The sequence below is a fragment of the Amphiura filiformis genome, chromosome 12 (genome assembly GCF_039555335.1).
Source record: "Amphiura filiformis chromosome 12, Afil_fr2py, whole genome shotgun sequence".
In the NCBI taxonomy this organism is placed as follows: Eukaryota; Metazoa; Echinodermata; class Ophiuroidea; order Amphilepidida; family Amphiuridae; genus Amphiura; species Amphiura filiformis.
Genome location: NC_092639.1, coordinates 27,231,476 through 27,247,700, shown reverse-complemented (window position 1 = coordinate 27,247,700; position 16,225 = coordinate 27,231,476). Strand labels below are relative to the sequence as shown.

Genomic DNA, 16,225 nt, shown 5'->3' with positions numbered 1-16,225 from the left:
GCGTATGTAAACTTTAATCAGTTTAGGTGTATTAAATTTTGTCGTGGCCTGGCCTGGTCTGTCCTGAGGCACTTTGTCAAAAATGATCAATTTGTGGTGATAAGCTTAATCAAATCTAGTTCTATGATGCAAGCATCACGCGAAGATGACATTTTTATTTAGCGTTGTATTTCTAGGTTTTGCCAGGAATAATCAATCATGTCAAATGAAGTTGCCTTGTAATGTTATTGTTAACTACAAAACTACTTATTGTTTATTTTATTAACTTCGATAGGTCGCATTGGCAGAAATTTCAATGTAATGCAACATATTATTACCAATTTGCTTATTTAATGGTATTGATTGTTTAGTAGTACAAATATAGGTTATTGGTTACTAAGTCAGCAAGTATATTTTCTAGTTTTCGGTTAGATTCAAGTTTTCAAACTCAAATTCTTCCTCATACACAAGGCCTTTTCAAATCATTGTAATTTATATTGATTACAGTGTCTGCGCGGATTGAATCACAACCAACAAATCAAATGGACGAAACCGCGCAATAAAGACCAACATTGGTCACACTAATACAAAATTGTATGTTTAAAAGCTGCTGCGTGGCACAGTGACATCGCCCCGATATCTTCATAGTAGAAATCGCCATGGTAGGTTGAATCCGCAGCCACACATGGCTATTTTATTCGGACCTTATGAGATGCATATTATTAGCGAAGTGACCTGACTAAGGCTATAACAATAGACGGGGTAATTGATTTCTCGCTGTGTGAGCAAGCTTGTATACGACATTGCGGTCAATGGTTAATATACTGTCTCCACTTGAGTGAGTGCCGCTATAGCGTGCTGCGCGCTGTAGTCCATAGGCCTACAGGACCAACGCAATATAAAATTGAGAGTTTTGGTCAAATTTTGAGTTCAAAGCGCACGGCCAATTTTCAAAGCGCACGCTAACGACTATAATATCTGTTCAACACGTATTTTCAAGTGTATGAGACCACATCTGGTTTCTTGAGAAAAATTCATTTACGGGAGATATTCATCATTTTCTAACTCAGTATCCGAAGATTTTCGTCTGATATCAAAATCGTGCATAGCAATTCACGTGTATCGATCCCGTGTATTCATTTTAATGTCTCTGCTGCACCAAATAATTATTAGCCAGGCGATGTCGGTGTGCGTGGGCGACTGGAAAAATCGCATTCTGCATTGGAGTTCAAAATCGTCACAAGCTCCTTAGGTGAGCATTTCAACACACATAGCTTATGTAATCGTTTGGTTTCTCAATGGCACGTAAGGCATTTTCATAACGTCTTCTTGAACATGTCAATCACATTATTGGAACGAGGCTATAGAGAAATCAACCAAAACCAAAACAGACTCTGCATTATTATGCGGATTTTGAAAAGGCTTTTTTAATGCAACAAAGTGCGTCAGTCTGAGTATAGTATTGTGCATCTCCTAGCTTTGATTGCTTCCGGTAAGGAAAATAAAACGCGAACAGAAATTTCAAGCCGGCACAGCTGACTATTGGTTTCTTCATTATCACAGAGGGAATTGACGTTTTATTACATACTTTGATGAGTTTCAAATAGATATGGCCTCATTGCACTGAAGAATTGGCTCCTTTAAATAGGTAAACAGACTCAGATAAGGATTGCTCAGAGTAGTTGATATTGTGATAATTATTACTTCCGGCATTAAGAAAAATAAAACTCGATCATTTTGAATGAAATTCCAAACCGGTACAGCTGACTAACGATGTCTTCATTACCATCAGGGATAGAAGATGTGTTATTAAATACTATGATGAGTTTCAAATAGGTGGGCCTCATTGCACTAAATAATGATTGCGCATAGCAATTGTGATGCGATCAAGCAAAATCAGTCGGAACTTGGAAATATTAAATTTTCAGTTTCTTATAATATTTTTATTTAAAATATTTCCTTTGATTGGCTATATCTCAAAATCAATATTTCCGAGTTCCGGCTGATTTTGCTTGATCGCATCACAATTCCAGAACAACCAAATATGGGGAGTAAGCCCGTTAATTTTGGCTATAAATCAGCTACATCACATTGTGGTGATCTAATGAGAAACTATACATGAGTTGACTTTTATGTTTATCAACAAAGATAAGGGACTGGTATATAGATATGCTTGAGTGAACTCTATGCAACCAATACATTGTTCAATAGCCTTATTGTGATGTGGCGGGAGTTTTAAAAACACGAGCCCTGAACAAAATATGATGCCAGTCAAAAAACAATGGAAATTGTGTTGATGCGTGCGCATACTGCCAGGTATTGACGTCAGAAGTCAATTCATACGCTCGTATATACTCATCAAGAAAAGCAAGTTTATCAATATGCATCTATTATATTCATAAATACGCACGTGACCCATGGGCACGACATACTAAGACCAACAAACGTGATCAAATCCTCATACCATTGACCACTATACATAAAGGACAGGAACTCTTTAGATAAATATCATCAATATTATTACACATGGAGCATTCCGAATTTGTAACATGTTATCAAATACATCATTTTGAAAGTATTTGCCGACAGAAAAAATATTTATCGACGGAAACGTTTACAATAGGTATATAATCACAAATAAACGATTTTGTTGGACAGTAGTCTCGTGTTGTTTAGTTCCTTGGCATTCAAACGTATAGGACGACCACACGCTATGTAGGTCTTTTCGAGACTTACCGCTTTAGCTGTTATGGCAGCGCGGAAATGGTCACGTGCGTATTTGTAAATACGTATTTATAGTAGTTGAAGCATACTGTTTATATCAAAAAGACACTGGCCAATATATGTGGAACCGCATAAATGACTAGCGTCGGTTCTTCACTTGGATATGGATAGAGAATGATTTAGAACATTAACCGTTTTAAACAAATTTTAAACAAACCAGGAAATGATTTCACATAGTAAAGGAGATGGCTTATGTACTGCATACTTTGGCTGTCCTTGTAGATTTCCCGCGGTCTGGGGGAGATAACTATAATTTTATAAGATGGTACTATTATATTACATGCTAGTTACGTGTTTGACACTCTCCAGGGCTGCATATAGCTCAGACTTTTTTATGCTTGCACAAAATCACTGCACAGTTGATATTGTCGGAAAAGTCATTTCCCTCCGTTATATTGTTTTTTTCGTATAGAGATTGAAGTATCCGTTTTATTTATCATTCATGTCATTGACTTTCATTATTTGACATTCGTCGGCTTCATCATCATCATCTGACTACTAAATCAATAATATAAAATTATTTTATCAGGGTACTTCAAGTCTGTATCCCGGGTTTGTATCTATTCAGGTTAACCGAACCAACGACCGCATATCATGAGGCTATATCCTTTCGCCCACTGAAACCAATTATTTTTCTAAGACTCCCTTTTACGTATTTCTTGTACTTTGGCGATTTTATAAATAAGAACTAAATTGTGTGATAAATACGACGACATATTCTCACATTTGAATAAAAAATAAAATTAGTCAAATTGTTGCATATATATTTTTTTCAAAAGCCATCGAATGTTAATACTATAATGATTGTAGGATAAATAAAAGCGAAGACCTTGCCGCAAGGTATCTGTACTATTTACCACACTCCAAAAGTACAAAAATCGAAACTATCCATCTCCCTATGATAGCAGTGGCCCATAAATTATTCATAGATTGACGATCACCTTTTACCAGAGCATTCATTTTCACAAATATATGTATGTGTGGTTACACTTCTTTTGGAGCATTTGAAATGAGGTTTCGATCTCGCTTGAGCAGAATTTAAATTTGCATAATGATATTTACGGAGTACTTTTATCATGATCAGTTACATCTGTAATTTGCATTCCAAATGAATGTGACAAGTATATCAGTATAGGTATTTTCGTTAACTCGCATAATTTAAGCGTATAGACAAGTATAAGCTTACTTAAATACAACATATACAATCAAGTTCCATCAAAAAGGCAGGAATAATTCTTTTCCATCCGCCATTTTACTTAAAGGAAGTGTTCGGCAATCACAACATTGTGTCTTAAATGTTAGAAAAATAATTATCAAGCACGAATCACATGGTTTTATTTTAAACAAACTCAAAAAATTAATAAAAAATAGCAGGTTCTCAACACGATATTTTCAAAATTCCCGCGCCGAAATTGTCTAGAGCAATGACGTCATGGTTATTTGTGTTCATTTGTCGTCAGCCTTCATCGTATTATTGGGGCGTCATTGCTCTAGAAAATTTCGGCTTGGGAATTTTGAATATCGCGTGTTTAGAGCCGGCTGTGATAATTCGTTTTCATGGTCGATATGAGTTTGTTTAAAATAAAACCACGTGATTCGTGCTTGATAATTATTGTTCTAACATTTAAGACACAATGTTGTGATTGCCGAACATTTGCTTTAAAATATTGACGTGATTGAGCAAAGCTTAAAATTTGATATCGAAGAAAAGTATAAATGGCACACGGTTTAACACTGTTGAATTTCAAGATATTGAAATTGTGAGAAAGCTACCTAGCAGGTACAAATTTCTTACTTTTCCTTATACATTATAAAGGTAATTGATCAAGATCATACTTTTAGTGGAAAGCCGTTAACAAATACATTCAATTTAAAAAACGTCTCCGTCGTGAAACTTGACCAGAATAACCTAGTTTTCAAGAAAAAGTTTTAAACACATTTCTTAAGGCTCGTTTTTAGATACTCTGCATAGATCGTTACTATATGCTACATTTTACACAAATGCCGTAAACACGATCACATGAAGTATGAAAATGATCTACCTTACACAATTTTATGTTTCCAAATCCATGTATCATATTGAGTTACAATCAATAAGTAGACGCGTGTAGTATATAGTGCATGGTTAAGCTTTGTGTCCCTCTGGTCAGGCTTGGCCCAGATATTTGCGATGTAAGCAAGCAGATGAGTCGGATGTTGGCCACGTTCTATGTAGTCTTTTCTTTACATTACATCACATAGTAAGTGGTTACTACATTTGGCTGAGCCACTATCAGATATGGGTATTTATAGTATAACTTACTTTACTCGTACTTTTATCCTCCAATGGCGCCTTTTGTAGCGTCGCGGGAATTGTCACTATCAGAAAAAAGAGGTTTTATCTTCCACTGGAGCCTTTCATAGCGCAGTAGGAAACGTACATTTTTAGAAAGAGTGTCAGAAAAGCATTGCGTTGATGAGTTTTGCCTTGGTTTATAACTGACACAATAAAACAGAAGAAACTACACACTTCATTATTTTGGTTATATCACGAAATCAATTTTCCCATCTAACTCATTTTGCATGATCTCATCAAATTGATTGTCTTTACCCATTTACCTCCTTTAAAAAGCTTATAGCTTGTCTTTCTACTTTCAGTAATTTCCCTTGCGATTTTGTGATGTGATTTACTTGGTTGTTTAATTTTTTTTTTTTTTTTAAACCAGCTGTGTAGATCGTTCCTTCATCATAAAGTCTGTAAAAATATCAATGAACGTTATTGAACGTTGACCTTTGTCATCAAGCCGGGGAATTTTTCCCATTCAGTGATCCCATCGCAAGATCGTCTTTTTTATATAAAAAAATATGCTTAAAAGTAAAGGATAAGTCATTCTAATTGTGCTTCGGAGGGCACTTTAAGCTGTCGGTCCCGTGTACATGCATATTTTCTCACATTAATGTAGTGTGCACGTCACAGGCTATTCGAAAAGAGCAGGGGATTATCCCGGTACTGTTGACTGTACTTCAAAAATACACTCATCTACATTAGGTTCCAGAGTAAAAATAAGTACAGCTTGTCTGTACGCAGTGCGATAATACTCATACATATGAGTGAGGCACTTATAAGGAAGAATAAGAATTGTCATTTGGTATTTTTGAAATGCGAAGAAAACAGCGGTATTGACAAAGTTGAAGCCCCATTCAAATACATGCAGCTAATTTATACACTGTCAGTATATAAATTACATATTTATGTTAAATGCCTCATTTTGTATTAAATACGCAGCCTTCGGCTGAACCACTAGCAGGCTATGTTAGCACATCTATGACAATGACAAAGGTACCAAAATCAAAATTTTGATGACTTTTACGATTGTCCGGATGAGCAAATCACTGAATGGGTCTTTAATATCTGCCAAAAGTTCAAGTTTCAGTTGGAATATAGATTTTGTTCATATCAGATCTTAGATTTCGGGTCAATTATTTAGTTTAATAATGATTTCCTGATTTCACGAGAACTTGCTCAGATCATGATGCCATAGTGACGTCATGTGGAGACTGTTCTTTCTTGGTATCAGTGAATTACAAAAGCTACATATGCGAGTCTTGATAGTAAAAACTCCTCACGAAAACGGGTCAACGTGTTAGAAAGGTAAAGACTGTGAAATTTTCCGTAGATCTTTTGAAAGATTCATATTTACCTTCAAGGGATCGGACAGCAACGTTCGCACAGTATATCGAATTGCATTCTGAATACGAGGAGTGTCCTTCTAAAATCTAATAATTTTGATTTTTTTGAAATTAGCAAAATAATACAAATTTAATAGCAAATTATTAAAAATTGACATTCATCTTAATCTTTAATATTTAACAGTCCTCGAAGTAAACTTTATAAATCTAATGATAATTTATTATTTGATATCAGAAGGACATTCCTTGTAATCAGAATGCAATTCAATATGTCTGATGTGCTCTTAGTCTTATGTCCAACAAAAATACTGTACAAACGTTGCTATCCTGTCCCTTAACCCAATAACTCACATGGGCTTTAGGGCGCGCTAAAAGCAACCCATTAACGTTTTAAAAACCCGAGGCAGGTGGAACCTCTCTGACAGAACTGCTAAGGTTTTGATTAAGCCATTAGTCTAACTAAAAGTCAAAGTAGTTGATCTGCCGAGTTGCTTTTTAAAACCAAAAACACGCATCCTGTCAGTATTAGGAAAAAATAAATCTGTAGAAAGAAAGAAATTTAATCACAAATATATTCAACAGGGATATGTAATTTATGCTTTATGAAGTTTAAATGTAATAAAATAAGCAAGGAAATATGCATAATATAGTTATGTTATTAATTTAATATAGGCTAAGAATAGTTTTTAATCATTTATGCCAATCCTTACCGTGAGGTATTATGGTAATCATGGTAATGAGATCATCATTGATGAGAGAGAAGAACGAATCAATCACAATATCCGCAATCAGTCAGTTCAGTTATTTTTACACTTCGGGGAAGAAAGTATTGCGGATATTTGTAATGCACTTTGCCATATTTTACCATTAATAGCATAATTCGCGTGAAAAGAATTATCTCGTAGTTTTTGAGTCGATATCAGTTTGTTTAAAAAAAAAAAAAAAAAGTGCTGTTTGATTATGAATAAGATACTAAATTTATAATGTGTACTGCTGGATACTGTAGTGGTTACTGCATAAGCTTTTGAAATTGCAATGTCATGGATGTAATCGTTATCTTTCTCTATGCCACATTATGACGCTTCATAACATTACCTAGAATCCAAATCTTTGGACAACCGATATTAGGCCGAATTTCTATCCAAAACTGGTATTCTACATCGATCACGTGTCCTGGAGTAATTTGACACCATTTTTGGACCCAAAATCTGAATTTGTGAACATTCGTTATAAGGCCGAATTGTTTGCATTAAAATGTTCCTATTACATCATTTCAGGATATAATATTTTTAATTAAGTTTGTCTTTTTAGTCATGCGGTCCATATTTTTGGTTCTCTTTTGTAGGCAGATCCAAACCGTCTAAGAATTTCATGAAAGACCTCAGCAAAATGGCCTTCCTGTCTAGTTACACGATCTGGAATGCTAGGCAGGAGCCGGCTTGGGGCTCCGAATATCAGCTCCACATCAGTTTGTGATCGCACCCACCGCCCTGACATTTTGTTGGGTTCTTTCAGTCCTGCTTGGTATTCCTTGGGTGTTCTGAATGTTTTTATATTCTTGTATATTTTTGTTATAATATGTCGCATAAAGTCACCCTGCATTATTTTGGACATCTTGTCCAGATTTTGTCCTGGGTTTTTGTCCCTCCTTGTATTCTTGCGTTGCTTATATTTGGTATTTTGCATTTCCTGAATAAAGATTGATATAACACATAATAATAATAATTAAGGGAGAAGTTGGTGGCACTTTTAAGCTTCAAATGAAATCATTTTTGGTAGAGTATCTATAATGTTTCCATGTCAAGTTTTCGTCATTAACGATTGCAAGAAAACTCTTTCCAAGTTTACATTATCTTAAATGAAATTTACTTTTTTTGTCGGATTGAGCCACCTTTAATAAGGTGTTAAATAATATTTTGGTTAATTCATTGTGGTTAAAAATAATTTTATGACCAATCAATCAAGAGAGGGCTTTCTTCTGGTGAGGCATTTATTATTTACTCATAATCCCTACTGTTTTGTGAAGTAAGCAGTTTGTTTGCAAACCATGCAGATTGCAGAGGTATATCGTGGGTGACTACATGCATGGATTTGTGTACAAAAGAGCATAGATCCTGAAACGAAAGAAACCTACTTTTAATTCAGTTGACTTGTGCGGGGTCAAACACAATCGTGTATTCATCTTGCGCGATATTAACAGGAAATTAAGGCGATATAATACCCTGATTTTCATCAGTACCCATCTTCTTCTTTTTGTTGCAAGTTTATGAAGTATATAAATATGTTCATCATCTCATGTCCTGAACTTAAAAAATATCTCTACATACAAAGTGGTTTTAAACCATTTTAGAAAATCATTTTAGCCCTATATATTTTTTCTTTACTGTATCCTGGTAACTGAGATGTGTGTTTCATAACAAACCATAATTTATTCTATTGAACATGTCCAAGTAGAACACATGAATAGAATACATTAAATCCTTTGTTATACTATCTATAGAAATGTACTCACTGATTATAATACTGAATAAATTAAATAGGCCTAATCTCTTCCACATAGACAATTTAATACTACACCATGTATATATCTTTTATAATGTGTTGTTAGGAAAAGAGATTAAAAAAGGCTATAAGGTCATCAAAGGTCAGGTTATAGGTAAATTGGTTCAGGTCAAATTCAGGCATCAATTTTGAATACATGTGATAGTCTGTGATATTATAAATGTCATAATGAGGCATCAATTTTGATATTTTGTCTGTTACTGGATATATAATGGAAATGTGTGAGGTGGATATACTAACATACCTTGGGATGTAAATGGTGAGTACAATTTAGATTGCCTAGTTGAGATGGATTGGGCAAATAAATATAAAATAGTTACCAAAATCACAAAAATGAAGCTTACGGATAACTACCTAATATGGTGGTATAGGTGATAAAAATACAATCTTTTTCAACATTGCTGTAGTGTGGTTGTGGTAAGCTGTTACCTATGGCTTAATTCAGTTTCAGTGACATAGTGTCGCAAGTTCAAAATACAAAATATAGCTCAACATTGAAAATAGAAGCATTTTAACCGGTTTGTTTTTTGATAGTTGTGGAGCACCAAGTTCATGAAGTCATAAAAGAAATCAGGGACCACTTATTCCCATTTTACATATCAACATTATGTCCCTAATGTGTTAGCAACACATATCCAAAATTTTAACGAAATCCGTTGATAGTAAGCTTTCCAAAATGAAGTGAATTTAAAACATCAATGATGTACCACTTTTTGGCTTATACCATTAGAAGCATGTACGCGTCATTGATACTGATGCCACCAATTGAACGAGAAGATTTGCCCCTTCATTTTGCATACCACTTTGTCCAATTTCTTTTTCTCATTTCTTCACAAAATGCAAAAAAATGCAAAAAAAATGCAATGGGTGCAGTACCCCCTTAAAGTCCCATTCAGTGATCCCAGCGAAAGTGTAGAAAAATTAAAATTGTTTATAAATTGCTTAAAAGTGAAGGACAAGTCATTCAATTGTCATTTGATATTTTTGAAATGAAAAATTTGGCAAAAAACAAAGAAAAAAGAAATATATGTTGCTAATTTATATACTGTCAGTATATAAATTACAGACTCATGTAAATGCCTTATTTTGTCTTAAATATGCGGCTTTTGGCTTAACAGCTAGCACATCTATAACAATGACAAAGGTACCAACATCTGAATTTTGATGGTTTTTACGATCGCCCGGATGAGTAAATCACTAAATGGGACTTTAAGGTAACCAATTTTAAATTCAGTTGATTGTGCGGGGTCAAACATTTATTTCTTCCTCGCGTAATAATAGTAATATAAAGATATGGGAAAAACACAGTTTTGTGATAAAAAGAATGTTTGACTGTTGCCATTTTAAAGTTACACTTTGTGAAATATGTCGATTGGCGTTCAAGTTTAAATCTACATGTGCATGTATAATATTCAACACATTATATTTTCATTAAAATTTATGTTGAAATTGTAGAAATAAAGTTGATAAATAATAGTGCAATACGGGCAATTTCAGAATACGGGACAATTCATTGTCGTCTTTAGAGAATTGATTTTTATTTCAATTTCTCAGTGGCAAACTGTTGTGATTTGGTAGTTCACATCATATTGCGAATGGTAGTGAGCTTTGGTAAAAATTGCATTGATCATTTCATAGCGAGTGCGTAGAAGAATTCAAATATCACAGATATACTAATGTAGGTTCTGTGGTTCTTGAGTTATGTTATAAAGAGGGCTGAAACAACAACACTTTTGTAAAACGTACGTAATTTATTAACAACAATAAATCAGGCAAGTTTTAAAGGTATATGATTTGTAGACTGAACTTCTGTAAAACATCAAGGTGTTATATTTCAACAATATATTGATTTGGATAATGAAAATCGATCTTTTTGGCTGTCTCTCGACCAACAATACTTAGTCAACCCTTAAGTCAGTTAGTGTCGCACCAAGTAACTCAATGGCAAATCAATCAATTTTGACAGTTGAACGGTTCTCATTAACCACTGATTGACTGAAAAGTAACAATGAATACAAATCTCAAGGGAATGTTAAACAAAGTAAATCAAAACGTTTAATAAAAGACATGAAATTGACAGAAGCCTGGGAAAGTGCCCAATTTGCAATTTCTTTATTTTGTTTTGTTTTCTTTCTTTCTTTTTCTTTCTTTCTTTCTTTCTTTCTTTCTTTCTTTCTTTCTTTCTTTCTTTCTTTCTTTCTTTCTTTCTTTCTTTCTTTCTTTCTTTCTTTCTTTCTTTCTTGCTTGCTTGCTTGCTTGCTTTTCTTTCTTTCTTGCTTGCTTGCTTGCTTTCTTTCTTTTTTTCTTTTTTTCTTTTTTTCTTTCTTTTTTTCTTTCTTTCGTTCTTTCTTTCTTTTTTGTAGAATTTTTAGCGAAATTAGATTGAATATGCCAAATTTGAGCGCATATGTACCATAAGATTATTCTGTCGCCGAAAGGTGCTGCATTCACTACACTTTCCAAACCTCATCCCCCTAATATCAAAAAGAAATCTACGCCACTGCACAAAACATCTCGACTACAATCTTATAAATCATGATTTAAGGGAATGGTCATGTCTGGTCACATTGATCTGCCGCCCATAACCTTTATAATAATGTTTAGCCAATATATAAAGATATGAATTAAAATATTACCGTATATTAATATTTTAATTTATATCTTTATATGGGCTAAACATTATTAAAACTAACATCATATGTGACCCATTGACGTCAATTATGGCAATTGTTACAAAATGAAATAGTGACATAATCTTGGTTTTTTAATGGCATATTCAGAGATCCCAACGAAGGTGTAAGAAAAATAAAATTGTTTATAAATTAAAGAGTGAAGGAAAAGTCATTAACATGGTCATTAAGTATTTTTGCTCTGAAAAATTTGGGGAAAACGAGGAAAACAACAGCAGTATTAACAAAATTGAAGCCCCATTCAAATAGATGTAGTTAATTTATCTACTTATAAAGATAGAAATGACAGATTCATGTAAAATGTCTAGTTTTATCTTTCACCTTAACTACAAGCAGTCTTTGTTCGCACATCTGTGGTTCAGCACCTGAGTATGCATGAATTGTCTGATTGAACATAATTTTATCACACTGCCTCAAATCACAGATTTTCTATTGTGCATTTAATTTTTTTTTGTCAGACAGTTTAATACAATTGATCACTTTCAACATTTACTCTGCAAGATTTCAAGATAGATTACTGTAGAAATATTATAACCATGGTATGCGGTAGTTGTTTTATAAACTACCGTATAGCATAGCAAGAGAGAAAACTTATTTTACATGTTTAATTATAAGAATTGTAGGAAATGTATTTATATCTTGGTAATATTGAATCTTAACAAACACTGGATGCAGTGCAAAACGTCCCGATATATAATTACATTAACCCTAGAACTGCTGAGTCATATTTTGTAACACTGTTTGTTGCAACCTCCAAATTTTCAATTTTAAATGATATATTCCATGCATTATATTCGAAACCAATGTATAGGTATGGGTCACCAATGATCCAGTGATACCAAAATATGTACACATTTTCTCCACATAATGTGAGGGCGCCCATGCAATGGTATAGGCAAATTAATATTCTCCTAAAGATTCTAAAAAGTACGATTTTCCCCGAATTTTCTCCTAAATATAAAGGAAATGACTATTCTTACCTAACCAAGAAATAAAAAGTCAGTAGCTCTTGAAATAATTTCACAGGAGCGAAATGAAAATCATTGATTGTACTGTAGAAATCCCCTCCCTCCTATGGTCATCTTTAATGGCCGGCCGTACCCCCGGGTAAGGTATTGGGGAAGATGTTATCACTAAAATGAGCGCAAAGGATGGATCTACGATTAGCTTAGGTCGTTTGGGTGCAAACGTGTGCGTTTTGTATGACGGATACAAAGTCAGTCTGGGAGTTGGTACAACCCTCCTTCGTAGATCCAGGGTTAACATAATAAATGTATCATGAAAAAGTGTAGTTGAATTTTGGATAGCATCTCGTAACAGATAAGATTCATAATACAAACTATCTTAATTCTGTTTACGTGTCAAACATTCAAAAATGGTACACTTATTCTGGTTTACCCTGCGCGAGATAGGGGATAGGTTAGGGTTAGGGTTAGGGTAAGGATTGGAGTTAGTGTTAGAGTTATGGTTTACTTGTGCGCAGGGTATACCAGAATTATTCATCAAACTGAAATCGGGTGATAACAAATACATGGACATCATCAAGCAGAGAAAGAGGAATAAGGGTAGTTCACATAACGCTGATGCAAGGACATCATTAAGTGGAGAAAGAAGAATAAGGGTAGTTCGCATATTAACGCCGGTGCTCGGAATTATCAAGCGGAGAAAGAAGAATAAGGGTAGTTCCCATAAACGCTGATGCAAGGACATCAATAAGCGGAAAAAGAAGAATATGGGTAGTTCACATAACGCTGATGCATGGACATTATCGAGTAGAGAAAGAAGAATAAGGGTAGTTCACATAACTCTGATAAAATCAACCTACACTCTAAGTCCCCCGTGTGAAACTTTGAAGAGACCCGTGGTGTGTCGAACTTTCTTAAATTCGTTGCCATTTATGCTTATTCCTGTCATAGAGGAATATTAAACCGCACAAATAGCAATATTTTAATATATTTCGTTTGTCAAAATTTAGTAAATCGGCAGATTTTATATAAGGACTCCTAAATCAATGGTCTAAGTAATTTTGCCTCTGGTCAAATTTTGACAAACCTCCCTATATAGCTTATTCATGTTGATTGTTTTAGTGCACCGGATGAGGAAAACATTTAGCTTTTACCAATCTCCCTATTAAAGAGGGGTAATCCTATTGATTTAGGATATGGATTGTCTCCAAACTTTCACAAAATAGCCCCCTTTATGCATCTATGTGAGAAGACAAGAACATTTTCAGTATGCATTATGATAATTAGCACAATTAGCAAGTCAATACGTTGGTACACGTGAATTGCATTCTGGTCCGGTCAGGGTTGGATTTACTTTTTTTGGTGGCCCCCAAACTCACTAACTGAACTTTACCATGCTATACTCCTGCACATGTTTGAAGCTCGTGGGTATTAATCAGTTTGTCAGTCTGTGTATAGCAGAAAACTATAATAGAATGTTTGGAATTTTGTAACGAAAATACTACATGAATTCTTCAAATTTTGACGAACAATAGTAAAATAGCCCGCATGAGTTGAAGTAAATTTCAGTTTTATCCACTCTGGTTTTTTTTCAAATCCACGTCGGATATCGACGTAGTAATTGCAGTAAAACAGTAAAACCTTTTTGACAGATGAGAAGGTGGTCAAAATCTTGTCAAAAAGCTCGTCCCACATATAAAAATATAAATTAAAGTAAAAAAAAAAAAAATTAGGTTTTCAACTTGGGAAGGGGTTTGAGACGAACTATTAAATTAAGATGGCCTAATGGCTATATTAGGCCACCCTAATGGGCTATTATCCGTGGCAATGTGGTAATCTATTTTAAAATCCACCCGATTTTCAATATATTTAACATTGTCATCTATCGGAGAAAAATCACAAAACTGGTGTACATAGCATGTTGGTTCTCGCAATTGTTTAGGACGATTACCCCAAAGGAGACATGGGAAAATTTGATTTTCCCATGTCTTCTTTAGGGTAAGGGGCATTCATTTCTTAAATAGCCCAATACGAGTCACTACCGTGGTTGAAAGCACATCATCAATCTATCTCAAATATAAAGAAGATATAGAAAAGCTTTACAATTCGGCTTTAACTTATTACCAATTTACCAAAGTCAAGGACGCTTACCCGTAAGGAAGACATGGGATAATTCGATTTTCCCATGTCTTATTTAGGGTAAGGGGTGTTAATTTCTGGAATATCCCAATGCGAGTCAATATCGTTGAAAGCGCATGATCAATTTGTCAAAGTCAAAATTTCTAGTCTAGTAGGTATGAAAGTTGAAAAGACACGTCGTTAATTCCATATCCTTTGCGCAAATAAATACACCTGTCCAACCGTAAAATCACTTTGGGCATTCTTATCCTACTAATTATGGGAAAATATCAGCAGTAGACTACTAGACTAGTTTGATAAATTTGATTTTGTGGCTTTCTGGTAAGGTAAATTTAACAATGACATTAATAATTAATGTTATTGATAACGACATAATCTTCTTCTTTTTTCTCATTTTATTGCTATCAATATTTTACTAAGTAGTATTAGCTATAATAGCAAGAGCAACGTGTAAAATCTAAGACAGACATCCTGTACATAACATTATTATATACATTAATGTCATAATTTATTTTTGTGTGTTTTCTTTTTCATGTGACTGCTATCGTCTGCTGCCATCTTGTTGTCATATGCAGGTAAGCTATAAAAGAAAAAAAGTTATTACAAATGATGTTGTCAAATTATTTTAATATTATTATTTTACAGACTATTTAGTAAAAAAACAGCACATTAGTCTGACGGGTTTTTAATCCAAAATAGGGTTAAAGTTAGAGTTTAGGGACATTTTATGTTAGGATTAGTATTAGGGATAGGGTTCAGTTAAGCTTAGGGTAATTGTTAGGATTAGGTTTTAGGTTAGGGTTAGGGCAAATGTTATAGGTTAGGATTAGGGTGAAGTTTCAGGTTGGGTAAGGTTTATATGATTAACTAAAATATTGGGGTTTCAGAATAATGACACTTTGGACTATCAACCTATAACTAACAAACAGTAAGAAAAGAAAGTTTAAAGGCCTGATAAATCGTGGTTTGTTGCACATCTGTTAGAATTCAATATTATTTGAATTATATAATTCTCCTGGAGATGCAAGCAAGCCAGAAAGAAGCCAGCAATAAAGAAATATAAGGGGGAGGAGGGTGGAAGCGAAATAAGGGGGAGGAGGGTGGAAGAGAAGGAGGGAGGATGGAGGAAGAGGAGGGATGGAGGAGATGGCGTGTGAGAGGTGACGTGGAGGGAAAAAGAAAGAGAAAAAAATGAAGAGAAAGAAATATAGAGAAAGAAATTGAGAGAAAGAAAAGTAAAATAATAAGTAAGAAAGGCGAAGAACAGAGAAAGGAAACAAAAGGAATTGAATGAGTATATAAACTGATCACATATCAGCATCATATTAGACAGCCATTCGAAGCCAAAGCCTTTATGCTGTACGTAATGAAAACACCCAGTTAGGTAATATTTCACACCTGCCTAATATACAAGTCATCCAATTAATTTCGGAAATT

At 34.2% G+C, this 16,225-nt stretch overlaps 1 protein-coding gene across 3 annotated transcripts in view; it reads left to right on the top strand.

Moving 5' to 3' along the window:
- The window catches only part of LOC140165999 (synaptotagmin-12-like), a 283,434-nt gene that overhangs the window by 185,808 nt on the left and 81,401 nt on the right, over nt 1–16,225 (top strand). The window lies entirely within an intron of this gene.